Below are 16,368 nucleotides of genomic sequence, written 5' to 3'. Positions count from 1 at the left end.
TTATAACTACCAGGGGACCCACAAATATTCAGTGAACTGCCACTAACAAAAGCAGTGTAGCCTGTGAATTTATTATTATATAATTATTATACAATAAATTCTGCACACCTGAAATCCCAGTGGCTCAGGAGGCTGAGGCAGGAGGATTGCAAATTCAAAGCCAACCTCAACAAAACTGAGGTGCTAAGCAACTCAGTGAGACCCTGTCTCTAATTAAAATACAAAAAAGGGCTGGGGATGTGGCTTAGTGGTTGAATGCCCCTGAGTTCAATCCCCAGTACCCCCCACCCCAAAAAAGTCTGACATGAAAAGTCACAAACATTTTTGGTCCTTTAGACTATGTTAAGGATATAGTTCAATCATGACAGACAGGGTCTCACTAAGTTGCCCAAACTGGTCTCAAAATTATGATCCTTCTGCCTTGGCCTCCCCAGTCACTGGAACTACAGACCTCATCTTCCTGCCTCAATCTCCTGAATCGCCCGGATTACAGGTGTGCACTACAACATCTGACTTCAGCTAAGTTTTTTTTTATTTTGAGACAGATTTTCGCTGAAAGACCCTCCAGGGTCTTGCCTCAAATTTGCAATCCTGCCTCAAGTTCCAGAATACCTGTCATTACAGTCTTATATTGCCTCCCCCATTGTTTACTTTTTTATATGAGATGGGACTTTTTTGCCGGGGGCCGGGGGGGACCAGGGATGGAACCCAGGGGCACTTAACCACACAGAGCCACATCCCAAGACTTTTTTTTTTTAATGTTCTTCATTTTTTTTAAATTTATTTTTTATACAAATTCAATGCAATTCCAATTAAAATCCCAATGACGTATCTTACAGAAGTAGAGCAAGCAATTATGAAATTCATCTGGAAGAATAAGAAACCCAGAATAGCTAAAGCAATCCTTAGCAGGAAGAGTGAAACAGGGGGTATCGCAATACCAGATCTTCAACTCTACTACAAAGCAATAGTAACAAAAACAGCATGGTATTGGTACCAAAATAGAAAGGTAGATCAATGGTACAGAATAGAGGACACGGACACAAACCCAAATAAATACAATTTTCTCATACTAGACAAAGGTGCCAAAAATATGCAATGGAGAAAAGATAGCCTCTTCAACAAATGGTGCTGGGAGAATTGGAAATCCATATGCAACAGAATGAAACTAAACCCCTATCTCTCACCATGCACGAAACTAAACTCAAAATGGATTAAGGACCTCGGAATCAGACCAGAGACCCTGCATCTTATAGAAGAAAAAGTAGGTCCAAATCTTCACCTTGTTGGTCTAGGATCAGACTTCCTTAACAGGACTCCCATAGCACAAGAAATAAAAGCTAGAATCAACCACTGGGATAGATTCAAACTAAAAAGCTTTCTCTCAGCAAAGGAAACTATCAGCAATGCGAAGAAAGAGCCTACAGAGTGGGAGAATATCTTTGCCAATCATACTTCAGATAGAGCACTAATCTCCAGAATCTATAAAGAACTCAAAAAACTCTACTCCAAGAATTCAAATAATCCAGTCGACAAATGGGCTAAGGAAATGAATAGACACTTCACAGAAGAATATCTACAAGCAATCAACAAACATATGGAAAAATGCTCAACATCTCTAGTAATAAGAGAAATGCAAATCAAAACCACCCTAAGATTCCATCTCACCCCAATTATAATGGCGATTATCAAGAATACGAGCAACAACAGGTGTTGGCGAGGATGTGGGGAGAAAGGTACACTCATACATTGCTGGTGGGGCTGCAAATTAGTGCAGCCACTCTGGAAAGCAGTGTGGAGATTCCTCAGAAAACTTGGAATGGACCCTCCATTTGACCCAGCTATCCCACTCCTTGGCCTATACCCAAAGGACTTAAAATCAGCATACTACAGAGATACAGCCACATCAATGTTCATAGCTGCTCAATTCACAATAGCCAGACTGTGGAACCAACCTAGATGCCCTTCAATTGATGAATGGATAAAGAAACTGTGGTATATATATACAATGGAATATTACTCAGCCATAAAGAATGATAAAATTATGGCATTTGCAGGCAAATGGATGAAATTGGAGAATATCATGCTAAGTGAGATAAGCCAATCTCAAAAAGTCAAAGGACGAATGATATCGCTAATAAGTGGAGGATGACACATAATGGGGGGGAGGGAAGGGTTAGTGTTAGCGTTAGAGTTAGGGTTAGGGAGGGGGGCAAGTATGGAGGAAGGAAGTACTGTATAGAGGGTAAAGAGGGGTGGGAGGGGTGGGGGAAGGGAAAAAATAACAGAATGAATCAAACAACATTACTCTATGTGAATTTATGATTACACAAATGGAATGCCTCTACTCCATGTACAAACAGAGAAACAACATGTATCCCATTTGTTTACAATAAAAAAAAGAATATTACATCATTAAAAAAATAAATAAAACAGTGGAATATGTAAAAAAATAAAATAAAATTTATTTTTATTGTAAACAAATGGGATACATGTTGTTTCTGATTGTACACGGAGTAACGGCATACCATTTGCGTAATCATACATTTACATAGGGTAATGATGTTTGATTCATTCTGTTATTTTTTCCTTCCCCCCACCCCTCTTTTCCCTCTATACAGTCCCTCCTTCCTCCAGTCTTGCCCCCCTCCTACCCCCCATTATGTGTCATCATCCACTTATCAGGGAGATCATTCGTCCTTTGGTTTTTTGAGATTGGCTTATCTCACTTAGCATGATATTCTCCAATTTCATCCATTTGCCTGCAAATGCCATAATTTTATTATTCTTTATAGATGAGTAATATTCCATTGTATATATATATACCACAGTTTCTTTATCCATTCATTAATTGAAGGACATCTAGGTTGGTTCCACAACCTGGCTATTGTGAATTGAGCAGCTATGAACATTGATGTGGCTGTATCTCTGTAGTATGCTGATTTTAAGTCCTTTGGGTATAGGCTGAAGAGTGGGATAGCTGGGTCAAATGGTGGTTCCATTCCAAGCTTTCTGAGGAATCTCCACACTGCTTTCCAGAGTGGCTGCACTAATTGGCAGCCCCACCAGCAATGTATGAGTGTACCTTTTTCCCCATGTCCTCTCCAACACCTGTTGTTGCTCGTATTCTTGATAATCGCCATTCTAATTGGGGTGAGATGGAATCTTAGTGTAGTTTTGACTTGCATTTCTCTTCCAAGACCTTTTCCATTTTTTATTTTGAGACACATTCTCACAAAATTGCTCAGGGCCTCACCAAGTTGCTGAGATTGGCTTTGATTCTGCATTCCTCCCGCCCATGCTGCTGGGACTAGAGGCATGAGCCACTGCACCCTGCTGAAGAGATTTTTTTTTTTTTTGGGGGGGGGGAGTACCAGGAATTGAACCCAGAAGCACTTAACCACTGAGCCCTACCCCCAGTCCTTTTGTATTTTATTTAGAGACAGGATTTCGCTGAGTTGCTCAGTGCCTGCTAAATTGCTGAGGCTGGCTGTGAATTCCCAATCCTCCTGCCTCAGCCTCCCAAGCCACTTGGATTACCAGCGTGGTATCTTGATATGTTACCCAGAGTAGCCTCAAGCTCACAACCCTCCTGCTTCAGCCTCCCAAACACCTGGGACTACAAGTATTCTCCTCTTCACCTGGGACAAAGAAGATCTTGGATCAGGATAAAGGTTTGCATACTGGCTCAATAAAGGGTAAATGGTGCTGAAGTCTTTTAAAGAATGGAAGGTCAATAGGTTTTGTTTATACAGTTGGGTTTTTTGTGTTGTTTTGTTTTGTTTTTTTAATGTCTTGGCATTCAAGGTCAAATCTTTCCCAGAGTGAGGATCTGTGACAGCTGACTATGTAAAACACTGTCAGATAAGAAACCTTCAAATAAGCTCTATTTATTGAGGTGCTGGGGATGGAACCCAGAGTCCCACACATGCCAACCACACTGACTACCTATAAGCTACACCCCCAGCAGGTTAATTATTTCTTCCTGAATCTTCTGTAGTTCAGATGTTTTCACATTAAAGTAATTTTTTTGTTGTTGTTATTGTTTTGGGGATTAAATCCAAGGATGTTTTACCTTTGAGCTATGTTCCCAGTTTTTTTTTTGTTTGTTTAAGTTCTGAAGTTCTTGCTAAATTGCTGACGCTGGCCTCACACATTCAATCTCCTGTCTCAGCCTTCCGAATTGCTGGGATCACAGGGATGTGCCACCATGTTCTTCTGAAGTAATATCAATACCAGCTTGAAAGGTTTCAGCCTCAGTTCAGGGACAAATTTTTCTTGTCTATAATATCTAATGTTTAATGTAGAAGTCCCTACAATAACAACACTGAGGTTGAAAATCATAAATTTGGGCTCTGTTCTTTGAGAAAGGCAAAAAGTGTGCAGGGGAAGGTGAGATTGGCTTTAAATTGTTAAATTAGATTCTTCTCCTTTTAGCACAATAATGAAGAACAGAGCCAGGCATGTTGGCAGAAGCCTGGAGGCAGGAGGATCTCAAATTTCAGGCCAGTCTTTGCAACTTAGAGAGATCCTGTCTCAAAATTTAAAAATAAAACAAAATAAAAAAGGCTGGGATGTAGCTCAGAGATAGAGCACTTACTTAGCTTACTTAAGGTTTTGGGTTCAATCCCCAGTACTGCAAGAACAACAAAAAGGGAGCACAGATTTCAGAGCCTGACATAACTGAATTGAATGTATGTCTCTGACACTTAACAGTTTGTGACCCTTGTAACATTATCTATCACCTCACAATTTCCTTATCCATGAAATGGAATAACTTCTTTATAAAATCATCGTAACATATGGTGGGGGCAGGGGGCTTTGCACATGCTAGGCCAGCCTTCTGGAACTAAGCTGTCCCTCCAGCCCTTATTTTTTTGAGACAGGTTCTCACTAAGTTGCCTAGGCTGGCCTCCAGCAAATGATTTTGCTTTTTTTGTTGTTTTTGTTTTGTTTTGTTTCCCTTACCATTTTAGGCCTCAGGCATACTAGATAAATACTCTACCACAGAGCTACACCCCCACCCAGTTGTAGGTTATTGAAGTTCCTCTATTTGCTAACTGCCTGACTTGAGGCAAGTCATCTGACCCCAGCATGGTTCCCCTCATCTGTAGTGGAGAATAATTATCCTCCTTCTCAAAAAGTTTGGAGGGTATTTGGTTCATTATTCATGATCCTTCCAGGTTTGAAGGGCTTTCAGACTGAATTGCTTTATAGCAGATGTCAAAAATGACTTCCCCATGTCTCTGTTCTCCTTGTGAAAGCCCCACAACTGCTACAAACTCTGGGACTGGGGCTGTCCCATTCCATCCACAGCAAAAACAGCCCTCTGCAAGTGGCACTGAAAGAATGGACATTTTTTTAAGATGTCTGAGGTCACCCTCCCAGTTATCTTAACTCCCTAAGGTCACCCTCCCAGTCATCTCAACTCCCTAAGGTCACCCTCCCAGGAATGGGAACAAAGCCCTTAAAGCTGTTCCAAGAAACAGCCCCAGAGAATAAAAGGGTAAATTGAGCCAGATAGCCAGATAGTGATCAAACACAATGATTACCAGAAACTATTGACCAGAATCTACGCCCTATTGTAAAACATTGTGAAACATGTTGTATGTTATCAGCAAACCCAGACCCCCCTTTGAAATTTCCCGGCAGCTTTGTCCCCCCTTTTCCCCCTTTCATGTGTGACCCCTCCCGATGTATGGTTTCTGCCTTTATAAACCTACAAGATTTTCTGCTAGGGACTCGACTCCTGGAGTTGGTCCCAGCGCGCTGGAATAAACACCTCTTGCGGTTTGCATCAAGTGACGCCTCCTGCGGTTGATTGGGGTTGCCGTCCATCCATGGGACAGAGTTGGGGTTTCCTTTTTGGGGGCCTTACATTTGGGGGCTCGTCCGGGATAAGATGGCCCCCCCTCATCCGCGGAGTCGACCTTGGAGGTAAGAAGGGGTACCCCGAAGTTGTCTGTCGTTGTCTTGTGTTTTGTTTTGTTAGTTGATCTGGTTCTGCGAGCGCGCTTTCGGTTTCGGTGGCAGCCGTTCGGTGACCCGTGAGGGTGGCCGAACAGTGGCCGGCAGACGTGCCTGGGGGGCCACAGGTTGCAGCCCTGGGGGACGCCCTAAGGGTGGAAGGAGAGCCAGGGACGCCTGGTAGTCTCCGTCGGTAAGGGCGCTGATGGGGTTCAATTGGTGGATCAGAGATTGGCGCCCGTCTGTATCTGGTTCTGGTTCTGTTGTGTGTTTGTAGCAGAGGTGGAGGAAGGGTTGGAACAACTGGGGGGTTCTCGGCCCGGGCTACTCTCGGGTGGACCCCAAAGGTTCCTTCTCTGGACTCCCGCTCCCAACAGCCCTGAAGGATAACTTAGCAAAGTAGCTTCAGTCTCAAAAGTAATGAAAAATAAGGTCTCATAATTTTAACATCCAACCTGTCTGGATGAGATGGCTAAAATGCCTTAGACACAGAGTTTCTGTTAAAACCTGTTAGATCCTTCCAGATCTCAGTCAAGGCTTACATTGCAATATAAATAAAAGAAGCCTAAAGGCTCAGTAGGAGACCGGTCTCAAACCCAGGGAAAGAAAAGGTAAAAAGAGTCTTTAAAACTCCAGCAAAGTAAATGCTATATTTTTAATTATATGTTTTTTGAGCTCATGATTTTTTGATCAGTTCTATTTTTTATTCAACTACAGTTTTTGAACATCTGTTACATTGCAATGGAGATTCACCTATGAAGTTACAAGGGCTTGATTTTGTGTTATTTGTATGTTGTGCTGTCTGATGTCATGTTTTGTCTGTATCAAAACTGAGCGCTCCTAAAATTAAGATTTAAAAATGGATCCAGATACTTTTAATTCACGTGATTTAAAAAAGGTTCAAATTGGGTAAACTAATAAGAGTAAAATGTCTTTGAAAATAACTTGCAAGTCTCTAGGTGGTCAAGCTAATAAAATATTGATGTTAATAAAATGTCTAATATCAATTGTTTCTAGGACTTTTCTTCAACAGGGAAGAGACAGCAAATACTGTTCAGGACACTTGTCTGATATCTTGGTTTTTACAGAATAAGTGAATTAGAGTTAACATGTATGGGATTACTCTAATGTGTTTGTAGAGACATCTGATTAATTTACAAAGTTAAAATGCTAATTGTTAAATAACATCGAGTACTTTTAACTCCTTAAATTCCATGGGGTATCATACTTAAACATTATTGGTGTTTTCATAGGTTGGTAAATAAAAGGGTTTAAACTTGCTTTGTGTCATCACTAAACTAAAAACAAGGTTACTAAGAGTTATGTCCTAACAAGTGCAATTCTATATACAAAGGGTCCCAAAAGTTTCAACTGTGTTTCAATTAGAGTACTATAAACAACAGAATATTTAATCTTATTAAAATAGAGTAATTTATCTAAATTCAGAAATTTCATAAGAGTTGTTTCAGAATGTGAACAAAAAGGGGACAACAAGTAGGAAAGAGAAAATAAAAGGTTCTGGGTATGGAAATATATTTAGTAAAAGGAAAAAGGAAATGTTTCTGGGTAAGAAAGTGCTTGTGTGATGAAATACATGAGGGTCTAAGTAAGTGCTAAGAAAGTCTTGTAAGTAAAGGGCAAGTTTCAACAAGTTTGTGTGTAACTAAGTTGGTTATATATATGTGAGACAGCTAAAACTATTGAAGGTTTTTCCTAAGGTGAAATACTAATGTTCTGATATAAACCAAAGTTTAATCTATATGGTAGAATGACATGGTAAAATGACAAGGATTTGAAACACTAATTTACTCTTTGTATCTATTAAGTTTTATTCTTTAGAACAATTAGTCTTAAAAATTGGGGTGTATACAATTATGGTTAAACAACTATTATAGAGTATTGTACTTTGTTACAGAGTCTACATTTCTCTTTAAAAACTCAATTTGGTAAGATAAAAGTGTCAAGTTATTTGTGAAATGGTCACTAGTTGTATATTAAATGTGTTCATATTTTTCAGGACCACAAGTTTTTAAAGCAAGGAATTTATTAAGCTCTGCTATCCTCCAGATTAAACTTGTCTGTAATGGTAATCTTAAACTTATAAAGAGTAAATTTTATTGGGGATTTATTTCTATCATTTAATGTTCTATTATAGGACCTGCTATCAATAGGGTATGTGTAAAATTTGTTACTTTTTACACTGAGATAAAGAATTTCAAATGTAAATGTATTTCTAAACATTAGAGTTTGATTTGTTTAAAGGGTAATATTGTGAAATATGAAAGAAACATGAAAACATTTTGCCATTTAATCACAAAAGGAAAGTTAAAAGCTCTCTCAGTGCAGGCCATTTAGCTCATCTCGTAGAGTTCCTGACTCTCAAGCGGAAGGCCTGGGTTCAAGTCCCAGCACTCTCGGATTGTGGAAATAACAAAAGCTCTTTCAGCCTTTCTTTGATTCATGTTTTAGATACTATGTTAAATTGTGTTAATTATAAAGTTTATATAGACTCAGGAAACAGTATATGTAAACTACTTAATGATATTTAAGGAAGAAGCAAAGATCAACATCAGAATTAGAACACTTAAGATCTGTAAAGAGCCCTGCCTTACCTGAGATAAGGCTCTGCCTCCCACCTTACTGCATGTTAGAGTGACTCCAAAATAAGCCAGACTTCAGCTTATTTAAAGTTATAGTCAAAAGATTGGTTCTTGTTGTAAAAGTACTGTGATCTCAAATAGGGATAGAATGTAGTTCTCAATCGAAATTCAAGATAGCTATTATACAAGCTGAATATATTTTTACTCTTGCTAATTTCATTTTGTAAAACTGTTACCTGTTAATATTTTGCAGAAGTAGCTGCTCCAAGAATAAACAACCTAGGTAACTTGTGATAATAAGCCATCACCTATAGAATAGATAGTGGTAACTTCCAGTACTAATGCAGACTCCAGTTAGATAAAAGGGTAAATAACTGTAAAGTTATGGACATCAAAGTTAAAGCCCATTACTCTTAATTTATGACTGGTGAGACTGGCTTGCTGGATAATTAAGATCAAACTTAGAAATTGGAGTTAAATACAGAGGTCAAGAAAAGTCCATATTTGGGTCTTGCCCTCAACGTTAGCCTGAACCCAGGGAGTAAGAGAACTTCTCTAAGGAGCGTTGCAACTCTGGGTCACACAACCTCCTGATCAAGGAGATTGTTGACTAGAGGATGAAAAATCATCCAGTGCATCTGCTGCAGAGGAGGGTCATGGAAAAGGGGAAACATCCCTTGATGTTTCTAAAGGAAGTCACCCCATCAAGAGACCCTGCCTAACCAAAGTCACTGGTGGAGCTAAGGAGCCGCTCTTAAGTTCTGTACGAGTGACCCCTGTGGGACTCAGCTGACTCTTTAACAAGACAGGAACCAGGTCAATTTGACCAGCTTGATCTTAGACACCCAGCAAAACAGTTAAAACCAAAGTATAGCCATTCTTGGGCATTTAAAGGAAATAATAGTTAAATGTAACTTTAGATGTATCCTGATAACTATCAGAGAAACTGCCAGAGTCAGAAGTTTTTAGTCAGTTTAAGGCCTGCAGACCTTCCTAAGCTACACAGGTAGACTTAATCTATGTTTGCCAGTATGATTATCTATTTCTAAGTAACAGAAGTATAGAGATCTCTACTAAACACAGGTTATACCAATAAAGGGATATTTTACAAAATCAGATGACATTAAGTAGCTTAACTATATTTTTTAGGGACATCTATGGCAATGTTAAAGTCCCCAAATGAAGGCCTTGTCCTCTCCAGCCTTTGCTAGGCCTAGTTATGGGAACAATTTCTCAGTTCTTTCACCTCCTGGTGAGAGATTAACTTCTGTCATTTTCATGATACTCAGTGGCATATTTCAGATGCTGCAACATTTACTTTGTGCTAATCTCATTTCAGTACTCATGTCTTTTTGTTCTTCTATCATAGAAGCAGCCACCCCCAGATGACTTTACAACCTGCTCTTCCCCAACCAGGCTTCTTCCTGGGACCCCTCGATTGACCCGATTTTTTAAAAGGAAGGAACTCCAAACTGCTTGCCCCTCGCTGCCCCCATTCAGCTTCGAAGCAGCCAGAATGACCGACGCCCCTTTTCATTTTCTTAACAAGCAGTTATGGGTTCCTAAAGCTAAAGGGGGGAATGAAGCCAGAATTGGGAATAGGTAGTTAGTGTAGAAATAGGGGATCGGGTCAAATCGAGGAAATGAAGCCATGAGGTCATCTGCCTCTGCAAGTTGGAGACTGCCCCTGGAAGAATGGAATGTCAAGGATCTCTGGAGGCCATTGATTACCAAATTTACCTGCCTTTATCAAGGACTGTTTATCAAGGACTGCAAACAAGGGACTGCTAATTGGTGGCCCGCCCCCTCGGCTCTTGCCTGCCCGAAATCACCTAGTCACCTTCATCAGGGAAAGAATAAGTGCTGTACAGGTACTAATGCTCAGGCAACAATACCAGTCCCTCCGCCAAGGAAATAGCTTTGGAGAAGAGTATATAGAGACAGAAGTTCCATGATTAGAACTTACCAGAAAAGAAAATGGGGAAATGAAAGAATGGACATTTTTTTAAGATGTCTGAGGTCACCCTCCCAGTTATCTTAACTCCCTAAGGTCACCCTCCCAGTCATCTCAACTCCCTAAGGTCACCCTCCCAGGAATGGGAACAAAGCCCTTAAAGCTGTTCCAAGAAACAGCCCCAGAGAATAAAAGGGTAAATTGAGCCAGATAGCCAGATAGTGATCAAACACAATGATTACCAGAAACTATTGACCAGAATCTACGCCCTATTGTAAAACATTGTGAAACATGTTGTATGTTATCAGCAAACCCAGACCCCCCTTTGAAATTTCCCGGCAGCTTTGTCCCCCCTTTTCCCTTTCATGTGTGACCCCTCCCGATGTATGGTTTCTGCCTTTATAAACCTACAAGATTTTCTGCTAGGGACTCGACTCCTGGAGTTGGTCCCAGCGCGCTGGAATAAACACCTCTTGCGGTTTGCATCAAGTGACGCCTCCTGCGGTTGATTGGGGTTGCCGTCCATCCATGGGACAGAGTTGGGGTTTCCTTTTTGGGGGCCTTACAGCACTAGTTGCTGATCTTGAAAAATATGAAATTTTATACAGTTTCTTTTGGTCCAAATGTGATTTCCTTCTTCCTTGAGCCATTGTCCTACAATGGGCTTCAATTTCAAGGACATACTGCCATGGCCCAATCGAATCTTTTTTAATTGTGTAACTATGAATTCTAAACCATGAGGCATTACACCTTTAGGTCATTTGCACACGGTTTTGTTTTGTTTTTCCTTTATTTTATTTATTTTTATGTGGTGCTTTGGATTGAATACAGTGCCCCACACATGCTAGGCAAGCGCCAGCCACAGAGCCACAACCCCAGCCCCGCACATAGTTTTTACTGTGGAATGCACTCAGGGTGGAGGGCAAATGCCTGCTGACCTCTTATTTATTTTTTCAGTTGGTAACTGAAGTTCTGGCCCAGTTATAATAGATGGGAATGCCAATATCTTGTCCATTTTCAGCTTCATTGCAAATCTTGCATTGCATAGGGGTCATATTTCTACTCTTAGCATGTAAAATAAAAGCAATTTTCATATCTATGTTTCAAAAAAAAAAGACTGAATTGATGAGATCCATGATTAATCAGAAAATATGTTAAGTAACCCTTATTTTCCATATTCAAATATGATAATCATGTTCTAGAGACGTGGCTGTAAACAGTTCCTTTTATAACAAGTATAAATGTAATGTGATGGAAGAGCCAAGATTCACTGTTGTGTTTTCTTAGCTCTTAGATTCATATCCCAGTCTGAAAAGACATTCTTCAGAGGCTGTGCTTGACTGTGCCATTGCAAAATGACTTTAAATAGCTATCCTGCTGTATGCACCGAAGCCATTCACCTGCAACATCTCATCAGGGGTGCCATGTGTCCAACCCTGATCCAAAGGTGGGCTTATGGAAGCTGAAAGTTCTTATGGTTACTCCCATCCTATGACCTCCCCTTTCATAGACTTGAAACTACATAAAGACTGAGTTTAGGGGGCTGGGGAGATGGTTCAGGCAGTAGAGCATAAGGCCCTGGGTTTGATCCCCAGCACCTTTCCCCCAAAAAGAGACTGAGTTTAGAGATTGCATTAGAATCTTAAATTATGAGACAAAATGATTCAAGTGATTCCATATGGTTTCTGCCATTCCCCTCCTCAGTTTGAGAAGTTATGCAGACAGATCAGTCCATTGTATTTTTGTGATGCAGACTGAGTATGGGAATAGGAACTAGAAAGGTAAAGGAGAAGAAAGGAAGATTGTCACCAGGTAGGTCAACATAAAAAAACAAAACTGAAAGTGTGGGAAGAAGAATGAGGAATTTTTTTTTCTTTTTCTTCTTCTTTGTTTCGGTGCTGGTGTTTCCAGGGCCTGAAAAAAGCTAAGCTTGAACCCTACCACTCAACCTCCTTTCTTTTGTCTTTTTCTTTTTGGTACTGGGGATTAATCCCTGCTGCTCTCTAGTATTGACCTACATCTCCAGCAGTTTTGTTTTGTTTTGTTTTATTGGATACCTGGGATTGAACTCAGGGGCACTCAACCACTGAGCCACATCCCCAGTCCTATTTTGTATTGTTTTTAGAGACAGGGTCTCACCGAGTTGCTTAACACCTCGAGGTTGCTGAGGCTGTCTTTGAATTCAGGATCTTCCTGTCTCATCCTCCGGAGCCACTGGGATTACAGGCAAGGGCCGCCTTGCCCAGCATCCCCAGCCGTTCTTTTTATTTTGAGACAGGATCTCACTGAGTTATCCAAGGTAGCCTCGAACTTGCACTGCCTCACTTTCCCATGTAGCTGGGATTACGGATGTGCATCACTACCCTCAGCTTCTCTTTTGTCTTTTTTTAAAATGTGATGGCTGTATACAATTCAGATCAACAAATTATTCGATTTTGGTTTTAGTTTATTATACCAGAGCTTGAACTCAGGACCCTTAAGTACTGAGTCACATCCATTTTTATTTTAGTTTTTTTCCAATAGCTTTATTGAAGTAAAATTGAAGTACAATAAAATGCACATATTTGAAATATGCAATCTGAGTTTTGACATGTATGTAACCAATCAATATAAAAAGCATTTCTATTACTTTTTTTAAAATTTGATATCATACAGTTTCCTGCATGAATTACTACATTTGACATCAATCACCTTAAGATACATAGAACCCCATCCCCACATGTCAACTGTTTTAAAAATAAATAGCACACTAATAAATATCTCAGATCAAGGCAGAAAGCACAAGAAAAGTAAATATAAAGTGTTTTGATGATAAAAGTGATAATAAGCGAAAAGCTTAAAATATCAGGATCTCTGGAATAAAACAGTACTAGATTAACATTTATAACAAAGTATTTGTATCAGAAAGAAGCTAGAATAATAATCAAATTACTTTCAGATTATGTAGTAGGAAGGAAAAAATACCAGTTGGAGCAGAAATATATGAAATAGAGAAAAAATAATTCTGAATTTTATAAAAATCAAACAAGTCTAATCAAGAAAAAAGCAAGAACACAAAAATTAATAGCAACGGAAAGGGAACTATCAAAATAAACCTATAGATGCTAAAAAAATATTAAGGTAATATTAGAATTGCATGCCAACATATGTAATAACTTTCATAATATGATCTATATTAGAGAAGGATCTGTGTGCTGTTAAGAAAGTGAAATCAGTCATTGATGGATGAAATATTCTATATTTCTGTTAAGTCTAAATTATCAATCATATTTTTAACATCTATAACTTCTTTTTTGTCAATTCAATATCTTTTTTTTAATTAAAATATTTTTTATTTTTACAGACACATTTTGATTCATTGTACACAAATGAGGTACAACTTTTCATTTCTATGGTTCTACACAATGTAGATTCACACCATTCATGTAATCATACATATACATAGGGTAATACTGTCTGTTTCATTCTACTATCTTTCCATACCCCACCCCAACCCACCCCTTTTTCCTCTACACCATCCAAAGTTCCTTCATTCTTCTCTTGCCCACCCATTCCCCGCCCCTCAATTATATATTGTCATGCACTTATCAGAGAAAACATTCAGCCTTTGGTTTTCTGGGCTTGCCCTATTTCACTTAGCATGATATTTTCCAACTTCATCCACTTACCAGCAAATGCCATAATTTTACTATTCTTTATGACTGAGTAATATTCCATAGTGTATATATACCACAGTTTCTTTATCCATTTGTCAATTGAAGGGCATCTCGGTTGGTTCCACAATTTAGCTATTGTGAATTGAGCAGCTACGAACATTGATGTGGCTGCATCACTGTAGTATGCTGATTTTAAGTCTTTTGGGTATAGACTGAGGAGTGGGATAGCTGGGGCAAATGGAGGGTACATTCCAAATTTTCTGAGGAATCTCCATACTGCTTTTGAGAGTGGCTGTACCAATTTGCAACTCCACCAGCAATGTACAAGTGTTTCTTTCTCCCCACATCCATGCCAACACTTATTATTGCTTGTCTTTTTTTTTTTTTTTTTTTTTTTTTTTTTTTTTTTTTTTGCTGTACTGGGGATCAAACTCAGGGCCTTGTGATTTTGAGGCAAGCACTTTACCAGCTGAGCTATCTCCCCAGCCCAATTGCTTGTCTTCTTAATAACAGCCATTCTAATTGGAGTTAGATGAAATCTTAGGGTGATTTTAATTTGCATTTCTCTAATTACTAGGGATGATGAGCACTTTTTCATTTATTTGTTGATCACCTATATATCTTCTGTGATGTGTCTGCCCATTTCCTTAGCCCATTTATTGATTGGGTTCTTTGTATTTTGGGTGTAAAGTTTTTTAAGTTCTTTATAAACTTTGGAGATGAGTGCTCTATCTGAAAGGTGTGGAAAAGATTTTATCCCACTCTATAGGCTCTCTTTTCACATTATTGATCATTTCCTATGCTGACAAAAAAACTTTTTAGTTTGACTCTATTCCATTTATTGATTCTTGCTTTTATTTCTTGCACTATGGTGGTCTTCTTAAGGAAGTCTGGTCCTAAGCCAAAGTGATGGAGATTTGGGCCTACTTCTTCTTCTATTTGGTGAAGGGTCTCAGGTCTAATTACTAGATCCTTGATCCATTTTGAGCTGAGTTTTGTACAGGGAGTGAGATAGGGGTTTAATTTCATTGTACTGCATATGGATTTCCAGTTTTACCAGCACCATTTGTTGAAGAGGCTATCTATTCTCCATTGTAAGTTTTTGGCATGAGGTTGCTGTACTTATGTGGGTATGTCCCCGTGTCTTCTATCCTGTACCATTGATCTACCTGTCTATTTTGGTGCCAGTACCATGCTGTTTTTGTTACTATTGCTCTATAGTAGAGTTTAAGGTCTAGTATAATGATATCTCCTGCATCACTCTTCCTGCCCAGGATTGCTTTGGCTATTCTGGGTCTTTTGTTCTTCCAGATGAATTTCATGATTGCTTTTTCTGTTTCTATGAGAAATGTCTTTGGGATTTTAATCAGAATTGCATTAAATCTGTATAGTGCCTTTGGAAGTATGGCCATTTTGATAATATTAATTCTGCCTATCCAAGAACATGGGAGATCTTTCCATCTTCTAAGGTCTTCTTCAATTTCTTTCTTCAGTGTTTTGTAGTTTTCATTGTAGAAATCTTTCACCTCTTTGGTTAGATTGATTCCCAAGTATTTTATTTTATTTTTTTGAAGCTATTGCAAATGGAGTTGTTCTCCTCATTTCCCTTTCAGATGTTTCATCGCTTATGTGTAAAAATACTTTAGATTTATGTGTGTCAATTTTATATCCTGCTATTTCACTGAATTCATTGATGAGGTCTAGAAAGTTTTCTGGAGGAGTTTTTTGGATCCTCTAAATAGAGAATCATGTCATCAGCAAATAGTGACAGCTTGAGTTCCTCTTTCCCTGATCGTATTCCTTTAATTTCTTTAGTCTGCCTAATTGCTCTGGCTAGTATTTCAAGGACGATGTTGAATAGAAGTGGCAAAAGAGGGCATCCCTATCTTGTTTCTGTTTTTAAAGGGATTGCTTTCAGTTTTTCTCCATTAAGAATGATGTTGGCTGTGGGCTTAGCATAAATAGCCTTTACAATGTTCAGATATGTTCCTACTATTCCTATTTTTTCTAGTGTTTTTAGCATGAAGTGGATGTTGTATTTTGTTGAACACTTTTCTGCGTCAATTGAAATAACCATATGATTCTTATCCTTAAGTCTATTGACATGATGAATTACATTTATTGATTTACGGATGTTGAACCAACATTCCTGGGATGAACCCCACTTGATCATGGTGCACTATCTTCTTGA

Source organism: Sciurus vulgaris (assembly GCF_902686455.1).
Source record: "Sciurus vulgaris genome assembly, chromosome: 1".
In the NCBI taxonomy this organism is placed as follows: Eukaryota; Metazoa; Chordata; class Mammalia; order Rodentia; family Sciuridae; genus Sciurus; species Sciurus vulgaris.
Note: the sequence above shows the minus strand (reverse complement) of the source record.